This window comes from Mesoplodon mirus (genome assembly GCF_964341445.2).
Source record: "Mesoplodon mirus genome assembly, chromosome: 12".
In the NCBI taxonomy this organism is placed as follows: Eukaryota; Metazoa; Chordata; class Mammalia; order Artiodactyla; family Ziphiidae; genus Mesoplodon; species Mesoplodon mirus.
In genome coordinates, this window is record NC_138988.1 from 93,550,150 (window position 1) to 93,563,119 (window position 12,970).

The 12,970-nt window shown below is 44.4% G+C and overlaps 1 protein-coding gene and 1 long non-coding RNA gene across 6 annotated transcripts in view; one reads left to right on the forward strand and one right to left on the reverse strand.

Moving 5' to 3' along the window:
* The window catches only part of LOC309813744, a 38,884-nt gene extending 34,897 nt beyond the window's left edge, over positions 1-3,987 (reverse strand). For both annotated transcript variants that reach the window (XR_014295541.1, XR_014295542.1), the window contains exon 1: positions 3,899-3,987. This is a non-coding gene — a long non-coding RNA (uncharacterized lncRNA). The remainder of the gene's footprint in view (positions 1-3,898) is intronic.
* Positions 1,231-12,970, forward strand: part of ATXN1 (ataxin 1) — a 406,640-nt gene continuing 394,900 nt past the window's right edge. For 3 of the 4 annotated variants that reach the window (XR_014295538.1, XM_082638844.1, XM_082638846.1), the window contains exons 1-2: positions 1,231-4,350; positions 5,195-5,344. The gene's annotated coding sequence lies outside the window, so the exon portion shown is untranslated. Of the gene's footprint in view, positions 4,351-5,194; positions 5,345-5,400; positions 5,552-12,970 lie in introns of those variants that run through there. The other variant, XM_082638845.1, reaches the window with a different exon arrangement.

Below are 12,970 nucleotides of genomic sequence, written 5' to 3' on the forward strand. Positions count from 1 at the left end.
TTTAAGAGTCTCTGTGCCTCAAACAGAGCCCAGTGACTTCAGTTTGGGTGTGGCGAGCTGACCTCAGAGTCTATTGTGTGAGTGGTTTTCACTTCTGTTTTTAGTTTATTTTGCTTTTCTGGTCTCTCCAGCTTTATTTGGAAGTACAATCTAAGGAAAGTATATTGGTTTTGCAGGCACACTATGATTTGCTCAGATTTTTAAATGACATATGTGGGCTAACACCCTCCTTATAATACCATGGTTAAAGGTCTGTCAGTGTTTCCATTAAAAATTCAACTTTGGGGTATTTATTACACAGCCATAACAAATTGCTCCAGGCCAAAATTTGGCAAATCTTTCTTTAACATAGGAGGACATTCCTTTTAACAATTTTTAAAGAAGATATAAATAATTAAATGTTTACCATTTAAATTTACTCACGTGATTTTTTCTTTTTGGATAGACAAGGCATTCAGATAAAACATATGTTGTAACTTTACATTTTGTTTGTTTTACAAATTTGCAGTATTAATATTAGCTTTATAAATAAATTTTGCTGATGATTTACACAGTTGCCCTCCCACCACCCAAATTTTTAATGATCCTAGTATTTGATTCTCATATTTGGAAGTCTGATCAATATACTGATTCTGAGAGGTACTGGATCAATCAACTATGAATCTTTAAGTTTCATCATAGCTAAAACAGATGTTTTTCAAAAGATAAGATTTGTTTTGCTGTGAAGTCACTGCAGACGGAAATGTCTTACTCATCTTTATATTCTCAGGGCCTAGTTATTGTAAATGCACAATGAACGGCTAGTGGTAAATAAGTGATAAACACATAAAAAACATAGCTCAAGAATGAAGACCGTCTCTATTCATAAGTCTCATTTAAATATTCACTTATTAAATACTATCTAATAACTTTGAAAAATCTTTGAAACTGTAAAGAACATGCTGCTGGATCTTTAACCTCTATGATTTCCCTCATTTCTGAACAACTCAATGGATTATTGTTATTATTTTTTTTTTTTTTTTTTTTTTTTTTGCTGTACGCGGGCCTCTCACTGCTGTGGCCTCTCCCGTTGCGGAGCACAGGCTCCGGACACACAGGCTCCGCGGCCATGGCTCGCGGGCCCAGCCGCTCCGCGGCATGTGGGATCTTCCGGGATCAGGGCACGAACCCGTGTCCCCTGCATCGGCAGGCGGACTCTCAACCACTGCGCCACCAGGGAAGCCCTATTGTTATTATTGAATGACCCAGTGCTATGCAGGCACGAGCCAGTTCCAAAACATCCTGTCTTGTCCACCTTCGGGGAGCATGTGAAGATGCAGTGTGGAAGGACTGTAAAAAGAATGAAAAGCTACATAGGTACAATTGAAATGTAAATCCTCTCCACTGCAAACATGAAAGATAAACCCCTAAAATTACTGTGAAAGTAAACATGGTGAGAAGTACCTATACTTTTACCAACATATTTGACTCCAAATGAAGTGAACTTATCTGATGTAGTATTGGGTTAACTGACCCCAAGGTTTTTAGATAAACAGAAGTGACTCTCACTTGCCTTACTCTGTGTTGTATATCTTTATTTTTCATTGCAGAAAAGCTAAGGCATCTTTTTCAAGTATGACTACTGAGGTCCACTTTCTTTTAAGAATTCAAGCCTGAAACTCTAAATAATTATATCTATATTCTATTTAACTTCCAATCCATTCAATCATTTAGTTGTCACAAGCTGCTGAGCCCTTTGTGTTTACTTGTCTTTGTTTGCTTTGAACTATGTAAGAGGTTACTTCCAATGAAGACGTATACTACATTTAAAAAGCCCTTACAATGTGGAGGGCCTGTACACTTGCTTTATTAAGTACTCTTGTGCTCCCTCTGCTGCTGTGAAGAAAAGTTTCATGTTCAAGACCCTGGTATATTCCTTACAGAGTGTTCTCTTGGCAATGATGATGCAGATTTGTGCATAAATCAGGGCCCTTCTGAAATGCAGTACTATTTGACCAAAGCATAAAATGTAATAATTTTTCATTTTAAAAGTGCAAATTAATAAAAGGGGAAGGGAATAAAAAAGAATAAATAGAAGAATTAAGTTTGCATCTGTGGCCAAATTCATCTAGACAGAGCCCTGTAGTATAGACAGTGTTCTTCCTACTATAATGCACTCAGGAATCACTGTGGGGTGGGGGTGGGGGGGCGGGGAGAAGGGAGTTGGTTGAAACACACGTTGGGATTCTGTAGGTCTGGGGTGGAACTCTCATTCTGAATGTCTAAAAAGCTTCCAGATGCTGCTGGGGCTGCTTTGAAGACTATGCTTTTAGGAGCAAGATGTGATATGTAATTGCATGATATAAAATATACTTGATAGGCCATTTTAAACCTTCAAAAGTAGACATTACCGAAACAGTGAAATAGATATAAGAGTGTTTAAGCAATGCAGAACCCAGATTAGGAGGATGGCTCAGCCGGCCTTATTTCTCAATTTCCTTTAATTTCAAAGTTCGACTTACACTTGCCTGAGTATAGTTATCAGGTTTATGACTAGGAACATAGTACTACATCTTTGCTTACTGGCTTCTTGAAAACCCTGCTCTTCTTTCATTGAGTTGTGTTTTTTTTTTTTTTTTTTTTTTTGCATGAGAAAGTATTGTTTTTAAAGAATCAGGGCCAGTTATTTGTGACTGTACATTTAAAGTTTTGCCACCTGAAACTACAACATTTCAGTACTAAAGGTAGTGAAACTGTATCATAAGTATTATGTTTATGTTGGACCTTGCAGGAAGAAATAGTTACAAATTTTAATGGCAGTTTCTGGCTTTAACCTTAATGGCTAAGTAAGTAAATGACACAGTTCTTATTAATTGTTCTTACTGTTTGGGTAATAAATGTATTTAGCTTCCTTGAGGGAACATTTAAATTAACTGACTCACTCGAATCTGAGTTATGTGTTTTAATGTGTTGAAGGTTGTTAAAATAAATTAACTGCTTGCATCAGTGTAATAATGAAAATATTGCTCTTTTTTTTTAACCCCAAATTCTCTAAATGTAAGATATCTAAGAATAGAGTGGAGGTGGATGGGACAGTCTGCAGATTAGGAGTTGGAATGAAAACATCTCAGTTAAGCCAAAAACATGGCAACCAATATTTTCTGTTATAAAAATATTTTAGATGAATTAATTTTTTTATGAAAGCTGTCTGAAACTGAAATGAAGAGCAGAAGTTCTCTGTTTAGTCACAGGCCAGTAATAATAATACCTGCCTCAAAAAGCATACGTCTTTTTCGTGCAGAGCTAGCAGCTTCTGCCCCTTTCAGAAACCGGCACTGCCAAGGGGGGAAAGATACGTTACTACCCGGTTACGTTCTGAGATATTAACCTTCACCTTGATAATGCTTGTCAGGCAGAGCCTTTTCAGGAAACTGATTTTAATTGTCCACTAGAGGCTGTAATGAGACCAACAATGTCACTTCAGACCAACCTGGGGCTTAAACTGTAACCATCATTGATTTTTAAGTAAAAAAAAAAAAGTTGTAGAAACGAGTAAACAGTAATAGTAGTTCTTTAAAAATAGCCATGTATATGTGCATGGTGTTTCAAAACGTGAGGAAAAAAATGATTTCCGGGGCTCTACACCGTCCTAGCTAGGGTGCTGATTTTTATTTCTGCAGCACCTTGGCTCTACAATACAGTTGTTTAAAAGCTGACACATTTCTCTTGGTGATTCTGTATCCTGCTTCAGTTGGTGAGTAACCCTTAGGTCATAAGTAAATTCAGCCAAAAGGTTTCTCAAATACAGCTTCCAGTCAAGTGGAGGCTTCCAGAGAAAAACTTAACGTTGTAAGGATCGTATTTCTAGACACTTGGTTCTAAGCACCTGAAAAAGGTTAAATGCTGCCCCGACACCTACCGGTCTTCCAGAATTATCTGCAGCCAGGAGAACGCCGCACTGAGCTCCCTTTAGCATGGCTGTGCCTTCTCTTCCTCCAGGTGCCACACCTGTTGGCCAGGTACCACCCCTCCAAAGAAGAGTCCTTCCCTTTCCAGCTAATGCCTGGCGGTGGTACCCACGGAGGGACGGGGTGGCGAGGAGTTGAGAACCGCACTTAAATTTGAGTCCAGAGGAAGTTCTCCGGCGCGGATTCATGAGAACTGCCGTCTGATGCTCGGTTTGCTTTCTCTATCTCCTACACTGGTTGCCTCATTTCCGATGAAATTAATGATCCCGAATTAGCGGCGAGAGGAGTGCGCGGATCGTCTACCCAGGGTAAAGCTGGGTAGTTCCATACCCAGAGCAGATTTCCGGACCTGCAGAAAGAGAAGGGAGAGCAGGGAGGTCACCAGCTTTCGTAGGCAGGAAAGGTGAGGGTGCACGTGCAGATAGGGGACCCTTAAAACTTTCCTGAGTTGCACGCCAAGGCAGTCCCCGCGGCTCGGTGGGCTGGCTTCCGGAACGCTGAGGCTAAACCGGTTTGAGGGTTAAAATGCGTGAAGATCGGAGTCAGCCCTCTTAGACGCTTGTCGGCGCGCCCAGGACGAAGGGAACGTCGGGATCAGAATTGGCCCACTTCCTCTCCCACTTGGGGTATTTCATGGGCTCCGACTTGCAGCTCGACAGCCCTCGGAGAGTCCTCCAGGGTCCCTGAGTTGCACCCCGCTGTCGCTCTGTCCCCTCCAACTAGATGCAGGGACCCGGGAAGGCGCGCGAGGACCTACCGGTCACCGCTAAAATTACCTCATCGCTTCAGCTCTCCGCCCCTTTCCCAAACCTGGAAGCACTGTCCCCTCCGGCCCCGGTCACCCCTCCCGCCCCGCGGCCCTTGATCCCGAGCCGGTCTTGGGGAAATGCGCCCGCCTCCCCGGGGGCCTCCGAGCCCGGGCTGCGCGCACCGAAGGGTTAAGGGCGCGGACCGGCCGCCGCGCTGTGCGCTCGCTGTGCTCAGAGCTGCTCGCCCCGCCGCCCGCCGGAGGGTGCCCCCCCCGCCCCCCCCCCGAAGTCGGATCCCAGAGCTGCGGCGGCGGCAGCCAACTGCTCCATATTTGGCTTCTATTACACATTTACATACTGGAGCGAGCTAGCGAGCGAGCGCGAGAGAGCGCGAGGGAGGGCGGGCGGAGGGAGGAGGGAGGGGAGAGGAGCGGGGGGGGGAGGAGGAGGAGGAGGAGGAGAGAGCAGAGTATACCGCAGACATCATTTCTACTACAGTGGCGGAGCCGTACAGGACCTGTTTCACTGCAGGGGGATCCAAAACAAGCCCCGTGGAGCAGCAGCCAGAGCGACAGCAGCCGCAAGACACTGTTTCTCTCCCTCTGCCCCCCCTTCCCCACGCAACCCCAGATCCATTTACACTTTACAGTAAGTGGCTATTTTTTTTCTCCTCCGATTCTTTCTCTCCCCCCTCCCCCATCTCCTTCTCCCATGATTTAGATTGAGATCCCCCCCCCCATCCCCGCTCTCCCTAGAGGGGCAAAAGCAACAACCAGCAAACAAACCCCAAACCCCATTCGGCGGCTCGGAAAACAGCTGGAAGAGGAGCGAAGGAAATCGACGCGTTGTGTTGTGGTGTGTGTTTGTGTGTGTGTGTGTGTACATACACCCTTCCCCGGCTCCAGCTTCCCGGGCCGACATCCCCGCTCTGGGAGCAGGGACAACTGGCAGGAGGGCTGCAGGGGCTGGGTGGGCGCTCGCCAGGCGAGGGGGCGCGCCCGGGCTGGGGGCACGGGCGGGCGGGGAGAGCGGCGGCGGCGGCGCCCCGCTACGGCGGCTGCCGGTCCGGCCGCGAGTGCGGAGAGCCATGTCCTCCTCCCTGGAGGTGGCGTAGGGGGAGGCGGAGGCCGGGGGTCGCGCTGCCCCTTCCTCCCGCCGCCCCCTCCTCACTCCTCTCCCCGAAGAGGGCGGCGAGAGCGAGCGGGTCTGGAGAAGGGCTGGGCTTGCCCGCGGGGGCCGCCTGGCCTCGGAGCCCCGGGGTGGGGGTCTCCCCGCGGAGGCCGGCCTGGCCGGGCGTGCGGCTGCGGACCGGGAAGGGTCTGCGCCCGCGGCCGCACCGGGACTTCGCGCGCGTGGCCGGGTGCAGAGCGGTGGGAGAGCGGGGGGCGCTGAGGGGTGGGTGCTGGGGGAGCGGGTGTGCGGTGCCGGGAGCGCGGCCGGAGTGGCGGTGGCGGCCCTGGCTGCAGCTGCCGCCGCCGCCGCCCTGTTGGTACGGCAGCTTCCTGATCATGTGCAGCCGTTGCAGCGGCCCGGAGCCGGGAACCCGCGAGCGCCCCAGCCCGGGCCGGCACCCGCGGCCGGAGCCAGGGAGCCGTGGCAGGCGCTGCCCTGCCCGCGCCGGAGTGAACGGCTGTGCGGCTGCTGGGAGGGTGAATGAAGCCGGGAGGAGGGGAAGGAGGAGGTGGCGGCGGCGGCGGCGGCGCTGCGGGGACTGGGATGCGCCCTGGAGCCCCGCTGCTCGCTCACTCTGGGCCGGGCCGGGCCGGAGGCTCCGCCACTCCTGCGACCGCAGCCGCCACCTCCTACGTGGTTCCAGCGCTGCGCGCAGGCCGGTCCCGCAGGGGGCGGGGCGGGGCGGGGCAGGGGGCCGGCCGGGCTGAGCAAGAGGTGAGGCGGTGGCGGAGCGCGGCGTGAGTGTGAGTGAGTGAGTGCGTGCGATTGTGAGTGTGTGCGCGCGCGCGCGGGGGAGGGGGCGGCCGGGGCCGTCGCGGTGGGGAGGGGGCCCCCTCAGTGGCCACTTGGCTGACTCCGCACCGCCCCGACCCCTTCTCGGCCGCTCCCCCCCCACCGCCCTCAGGCCGCCTTCCTGAACTCCGCGGCTGGTGCTTTCATTTTATTTCAGACCACGTAGGGGGCTGACTGGAAGCGATGAAACAATTCAGGTTTTCGAGGCAGATTGAGCAAGAACCTTAGCGGGGGGTGGAAGTAGGGTGGGGGTGGAGATCCTGCCAGAAAACAAACAAAAAAATCAGTTTCCAAGGACTGTGGGGTTTGGTTCAATCCCGTGGCTGCTCTGTTTTGTTTTGCTTTCTTAGTATATAATCCTACAGATAAGAGGGTAATATAAATACTTCGGGAGATTGGGAAATTGCTGAAGAGTAGTAAGGGGAAAAAAAAAAAAGCCAGTCGGAAGCTGGTTATATAATGCGCGATGTGGCTAACGAGAACGGCAAGCTATTTTTATTTTGTTTACCGTATGCTGTGCAGTAGGGACTCCTACAAACTGGTTCTGTCCCCGAAGAGATTCTTAGTTTCCCTGTGAGATCCACAGGATACAATTAGCAAAATTAGAAGACCCTATTAAACCCACAGAATAAAAATTAATGGCTTAGAGTGGCATACTCTGTGCACATCCTGGTGCATGCACGGGAATGTGTGTATGCAAATAAGTTCTTTGCCAATCTTGTAGTCACATCTCATTGACATTTGTGTTTTATAATGCAGACTGTGCTTAATATTTAAACATCATCGTTACATATCGCTCAGAGCAGCGGGTAGTTACTTGATGGTTATTTTTAGGCACAGCTAGTTACTTTTTCGACAGTGTTAGCTATTTCATTTGGGTTTCTGAGGAGCCCTGCAGTTCCTAGAAGCCCCTGTCTTAAGCCCACCGTGTGGTTTATTTGGTGGGTGAAGGTAGTTTGACACTTCAGCCTTTTTTGGAATGCAGTGTTTGCCTGAAGAAACCACCAGAGAGAAGGATGAGAAAATCCTGCAAATGAACTCTTGGAAAGGGACTGCACCGTAACGACTAATGCTTTGGCATTTAATCTCCTCTGATTGCTCTCTGTGCCTGCATCAGTCAATATTTTAGCAGCTCCACAGATAACTGGGCTTGAGTGCCACCTACATAAAGCAGAGGTTGAAGGACTCCCCTGAACCTTCTGCCTGTCTGCCTTTCTCATCTCGTAGATACCTGTCAGCGGGTGTAGGTTTTCGGTGTACTTACTCCAGCTCTGATCACTCATGTAATTAGATCAGGCTGCCATGGCAACAGACAGTGTTCCTCCGTCCATTCAGGTGGGTTTATCTTGTGCCTGGACTACTCCCAAGTGTTTCATGCACAGTATTTGTGCTGCCCCAGCCAGATGAGAGACTTTACTATTTCAGCTGCATCTTCTTTCTGTCATTTTTGGACGGGAGACACTGAATGATGCTTCTAGTTACTCAGCTTTTATAAAAGAGACCAACAAGCTGTGCTTACTGGGTGCAGTATGTAAATGCATCTCCCCAGACAGTGAGAGGAGCCCGACAGTCCTGCTGGTGTTTATTGTGAACAGATCAACAAGTATTTGGTACTTGTTAGAAACCTTTCAGAGCTGACTAAAGCAGCATTTCTTTTGCAGGCTGTCTGGTGCCTTTGGCCTTGCAGGCACTTAACCCTTTCAAGTGCAGAAGAAGTCATCCTGTAGAACTCAAGTTGCCAGTAGTCGCGACTGGTTTTCTAAAGGATTTATTCAGTGGAAGTAATTTATTCCAGAAGGATATCCCCGTTGTCAGATTTGAAAACTGGACGGCTGTCATAATAGCAAAAAAAAATGCTACTGATAGTAGGCAGTCATTCTGAATGTATTCATTCTTAACTTGGATTTCTTGGCCATGATCCTTACCTTTGTGGTAGTAGGTTAAAAGGTTTTTGTCTCAGGTAAGAGGTGATGGAGGCCTATAGCTGGTAGACTGATAATGTATGGTGCGTTTGCACAATAACTTGTACTCTATTTGGGAATATAATTTCATGGGCATGTAACAATTTAGAGAACAGCATTCTGCTCTTTGCATTAGGGGACCTCCTTATTAAGCCTGCTGAGCAAAGAAAAATAATACTGTTGGGAAAAAAAAAAGGAAAGAAAAGTAGCTTTGGTTGCTGAAGCTCTGTGTTGCTCAGGCAATCCAAATAAGGGAGAGTATTTTAATAACTCTGATATTTGAAAGAAAAAATAATTGAGAATAATAACGTCTTGATGTCATTGTGACCCTGCCAGTCAGTTTACCGTTTTACAGCCCCCTAGCTAAATTGGTAAATCCTTTTTTTTTCCTCTGGGGCTAAGATTGAGAGGGCTACTCAGTGCTCCTCACAGGGTGTTAATGAATTTCTACCATTTTGTGAGTTTATGCAGTTGGTAATGGGATTGTGACATGCTCAGATCAGGCGTTGCTGTGTTTAAAACGGGCCATTATTTCTAGGAGGTAAACAGATGGGGGAGGCAAGGATATAAAATAAAGCGCAGAAGTTTAAGTTTTACACAACACCTTGGAAGTCCTGGATTACCTTTTACAATGTACAGAAAATCGCTTCACTTGCAGCCAAACGTGAACATGTATTTTTCAGTGTACAAATAAATTCATCCTAAAATAAGTATGAAAAATGTGCTTGATTGGGAACTGTGAAAGTCAGTATTTTCCCTTCTGGATTTCGTTTGAAGAGGGTTTGGTAAACAGCAGTGATACTTCATTAGCAATATTATAACTAGGCTTCCCGGCCTCTGAATTGTCCTATACTCTTGGAGAAGAATTCAAGGACAACTCTTTAGCCATCAAATTATACATGAAATGTCTCTAACTGGCCTTACATTTCAACAGACCTAACTCAGTTGTCTGGGAGTCCCCGGAAAGGCCAGCCTTAAGAGATTATTAAAATATCAATAAGCATGTTTCTGTGACTCTTGGTTTTGTTGTCATTACAGAGTTTGATTCACATTCCTTTTGTATAAATGTGCCTTTATTTTTTTTCCATTCTGAAATGTCAAGTGGATTTTCTGTTTGCACTTACCTTGAATGACAGTTTTTGATGACTAACGCATGGTAACACTGGCTCATTTTGTTTCCTATAAGAAGTTGGTCGATAAACATGTTTTTACTAAAAGCCTGAAATTTAGTGAGGGTAGGAGTGAATGTTAATTCTTTCATTTATAGTTGTCTGCAAGTAACACATAGTTTAGACTATGAAAAGCTTAAATACTTGTGTAAGATGACATAGTACAGCAAGGCAGAATATTATTTTTATAGGGAGACAGATGATTTGATTCCCATTGCTTTATATCTTTTGATATGTGATAACTGCTTCAAACAACAGATTTAGTTCTGCTCATACTTCCAAGCTTATCAGAAGCAGGCTCTCCTTATTTTGTGAAAAGCATTGAAAATAAGAAATCATAGAAATCCCAATAGAGATAATAATTTCTGTTCTAGGGCGTTCCACACAGGACTGCCCCTTTTTAAAGAATTTTGTAGTCCTCAATTATGCTGTTCAAATTTTAGTTTCATTCAATTCAGTTTAATAAAATACACATTCAGAATTTAAGAGGTGGTATAATTATGAGTATACTCCATGCTAGTGTTGGAGAATATTTTCAGATGTTGGCCGAAAGAGTTGTAATTGGATCAAGGTTTTAAAAATATGTAAATACTTAAAATTACAGGAGTAGTAAAAAGGTTTAGGTAACTAATCTTTATTGGTGGAAATAGTTTTCAGAAATCTCTTTCCTGTTTCATAATTTATGTATCTTTGTCTTTATCAGTGTAGTAATATATTTTATAATCCTTATAAATCTGAAGTTTTCAGGCCAATGTACTATAAATATGTGTACTACCTATTACCATCTCAAATGTACTAAAACACATGTTAGAACTATTAAAGACAAAAATGCAACAAACATTATATTCTCTTTGACATATTTGATGTGAGCAGAACTGATTCATTGATTTTTTTATAGCTTTTAATGCATCCCATTTGTGGAGTAATGAAAATGCAATGGTAATGGCAATAACGTAAGCAAAAATTGTATCCTAAACCTGAAAATTACTTTTCAGAAAATTCATTGTAGTGTAATCACAGTTTGAGGCTTTCGTGGGGGCAGAGGTTCCCCTGATGATGGTGTTTGGATTCAGGCTAAGAGGAACTCCTTTTTTTCTATTTAGGTGCTCTTTAACGGACACGTTTTGAATGAGTTATTTAGCAGACGTTTTTAGTGATCATTGTCATAGCTGCTAACCTGTAAACATTTATGCTTCTAATATTCAGAGAAAATGTATTTTTTCTGTCACCGCATATGGCAAATTTTCTTTTATTGCACCCTTAGCTTTGGCCTACTCCCCGAAGTATTTATATTATATCCTGTATCCATATTATTTATATATTATCACCTCTTTACTGACTGTCACATCAGTATTAGGCCATCTTTCTATCTTCCACTATTAATAGTATTGTATTATGTTGCCCTGCTGTGCTTTTTAAATATTAAGGGTTCCATTTTTAGCAGATACATAAAACGGTCTATAGGCTGTTTTCTGGTATGTTGTTTGTATGTTTTTGCAATACGGAGTCCACTCTGCCTTGCTTTATACTTGTGTTTCTTCCCTCCACTGGAACACAGCAAGTTATGTTAACTCTTTGAGTTAGTCTAACTGGTGTAGCAATACAAATGCTTTTGAAATAAGTAGGCATACCAGCGTGAGAGTAAATTAATATTTTACAGCATTTGCATCATGTTTGACTGTTCTCTGCACTTCAGCAGAATAGGAGGAGACTGTAATTTGGACTCTATAAAACCTTATCTGCCAGGTGATAGGTAAATAGGATGGTGTGCACATACATCGATACACAAGGCAACACTCCAACTGTTAGCTCATAAAGCAAGCACTTTGCAAATCCACGGTACCTGCACCTTGTTTGAAAATGATGATCAAGTATTTTGATGCTTCATTTGAGATGTTACTAGACAAAATCAAGATTACTACCCCTCCCGGGCCCTTAAAACAAGTACTGTGTAAGAATAAATCGAATATTATGAGTTTCTATTTAACTTGGCCACTATTTATATTTGTAACTCAACAAGCTTCTTAGTGAAGGACAGTGTCTTCCAAGGACTTCAGAGACGTTATGGTCTAGAACAGCTTCGTTCTTTCTCTGTCTACACTTACTGATTACATGTGGGGAAACCAAGGCCTAGACAACTTCCTTCTTCTGCATATCAGTCCCAGGCATGCAACAGATGCTTAAATAAATACTTGGTGAATGGATTAGCTAGAAGTACGAATACTTTGGCTATTATTCATTACTTTGCGAAGTGTTGGAAAGCAATCGAAATTATTTTCCTTTCCAGCTGGGCTGTGCTCTTAAAAATAGTGAGTGTGTATGGATGAAAATAATCATGAGATGTGTTGCCATGTACCCAAGGATAATTGGCTCACTTACCTGTTTACAGATTATTCACATTGGAGATCATATTCATAGCTCCAGAATAGTTTTTTTCTGACACCCAATATAATCCTGGGCCTTCTCCTTCCTACTGTTACCTGGCGTGGGCTTAGGAAACCCAAACTAAATTTAAAACCAGCCCAAACAAATATGCAGATCAGCTCCAGTAATCAAAGGCTGAAAAAAATCAGTCCAGCAATGACTAGTTCGGGGATTAGTTTATAATAATTGTGCTACTGATTTTATTTAATGTGGACATTTGGGAACTACCAGTATTTAAAAACATGATTTAAATAGATAGTGCTGGAAACTGTTAGCAGATCGAGTCCTCAACTTCTTCCATTGCTATGCATAGGTCTTTACCTCACAAAACCTACTACAAGCACCAAGCTCCCTGATGGAAAGGTATATGGAAGATTCATTCATTCTCTCTTTCATTCATCCATTCACACATTCACTCATTCATCATACAGTGGGTAATTTTTACTTAAACATGCTCAAGATATTGTGGCAGAATGAAAATCAAGTAGACATACCTTCAGTAATTAAATCATTTAAAGTTTAGTGGGAAAAAAAAGTCTAGTGAGTATATGCATACTTAAAATTTTTTTTTTCTGCATTCGATTCTTTCTTCTATCCCATTAGACTGGTATGCTAATAACTGTGCTCTGTTTCATGATTGTGCCTCAAAGTTGCATGTTGATAGTAAGATATGCCTCGTGAAAGTTCAACTCTGGCTCAATTACTATTCAGTCCATGCCCATTTTCACCTGATAGTCCTGTGATTACCAGCACGT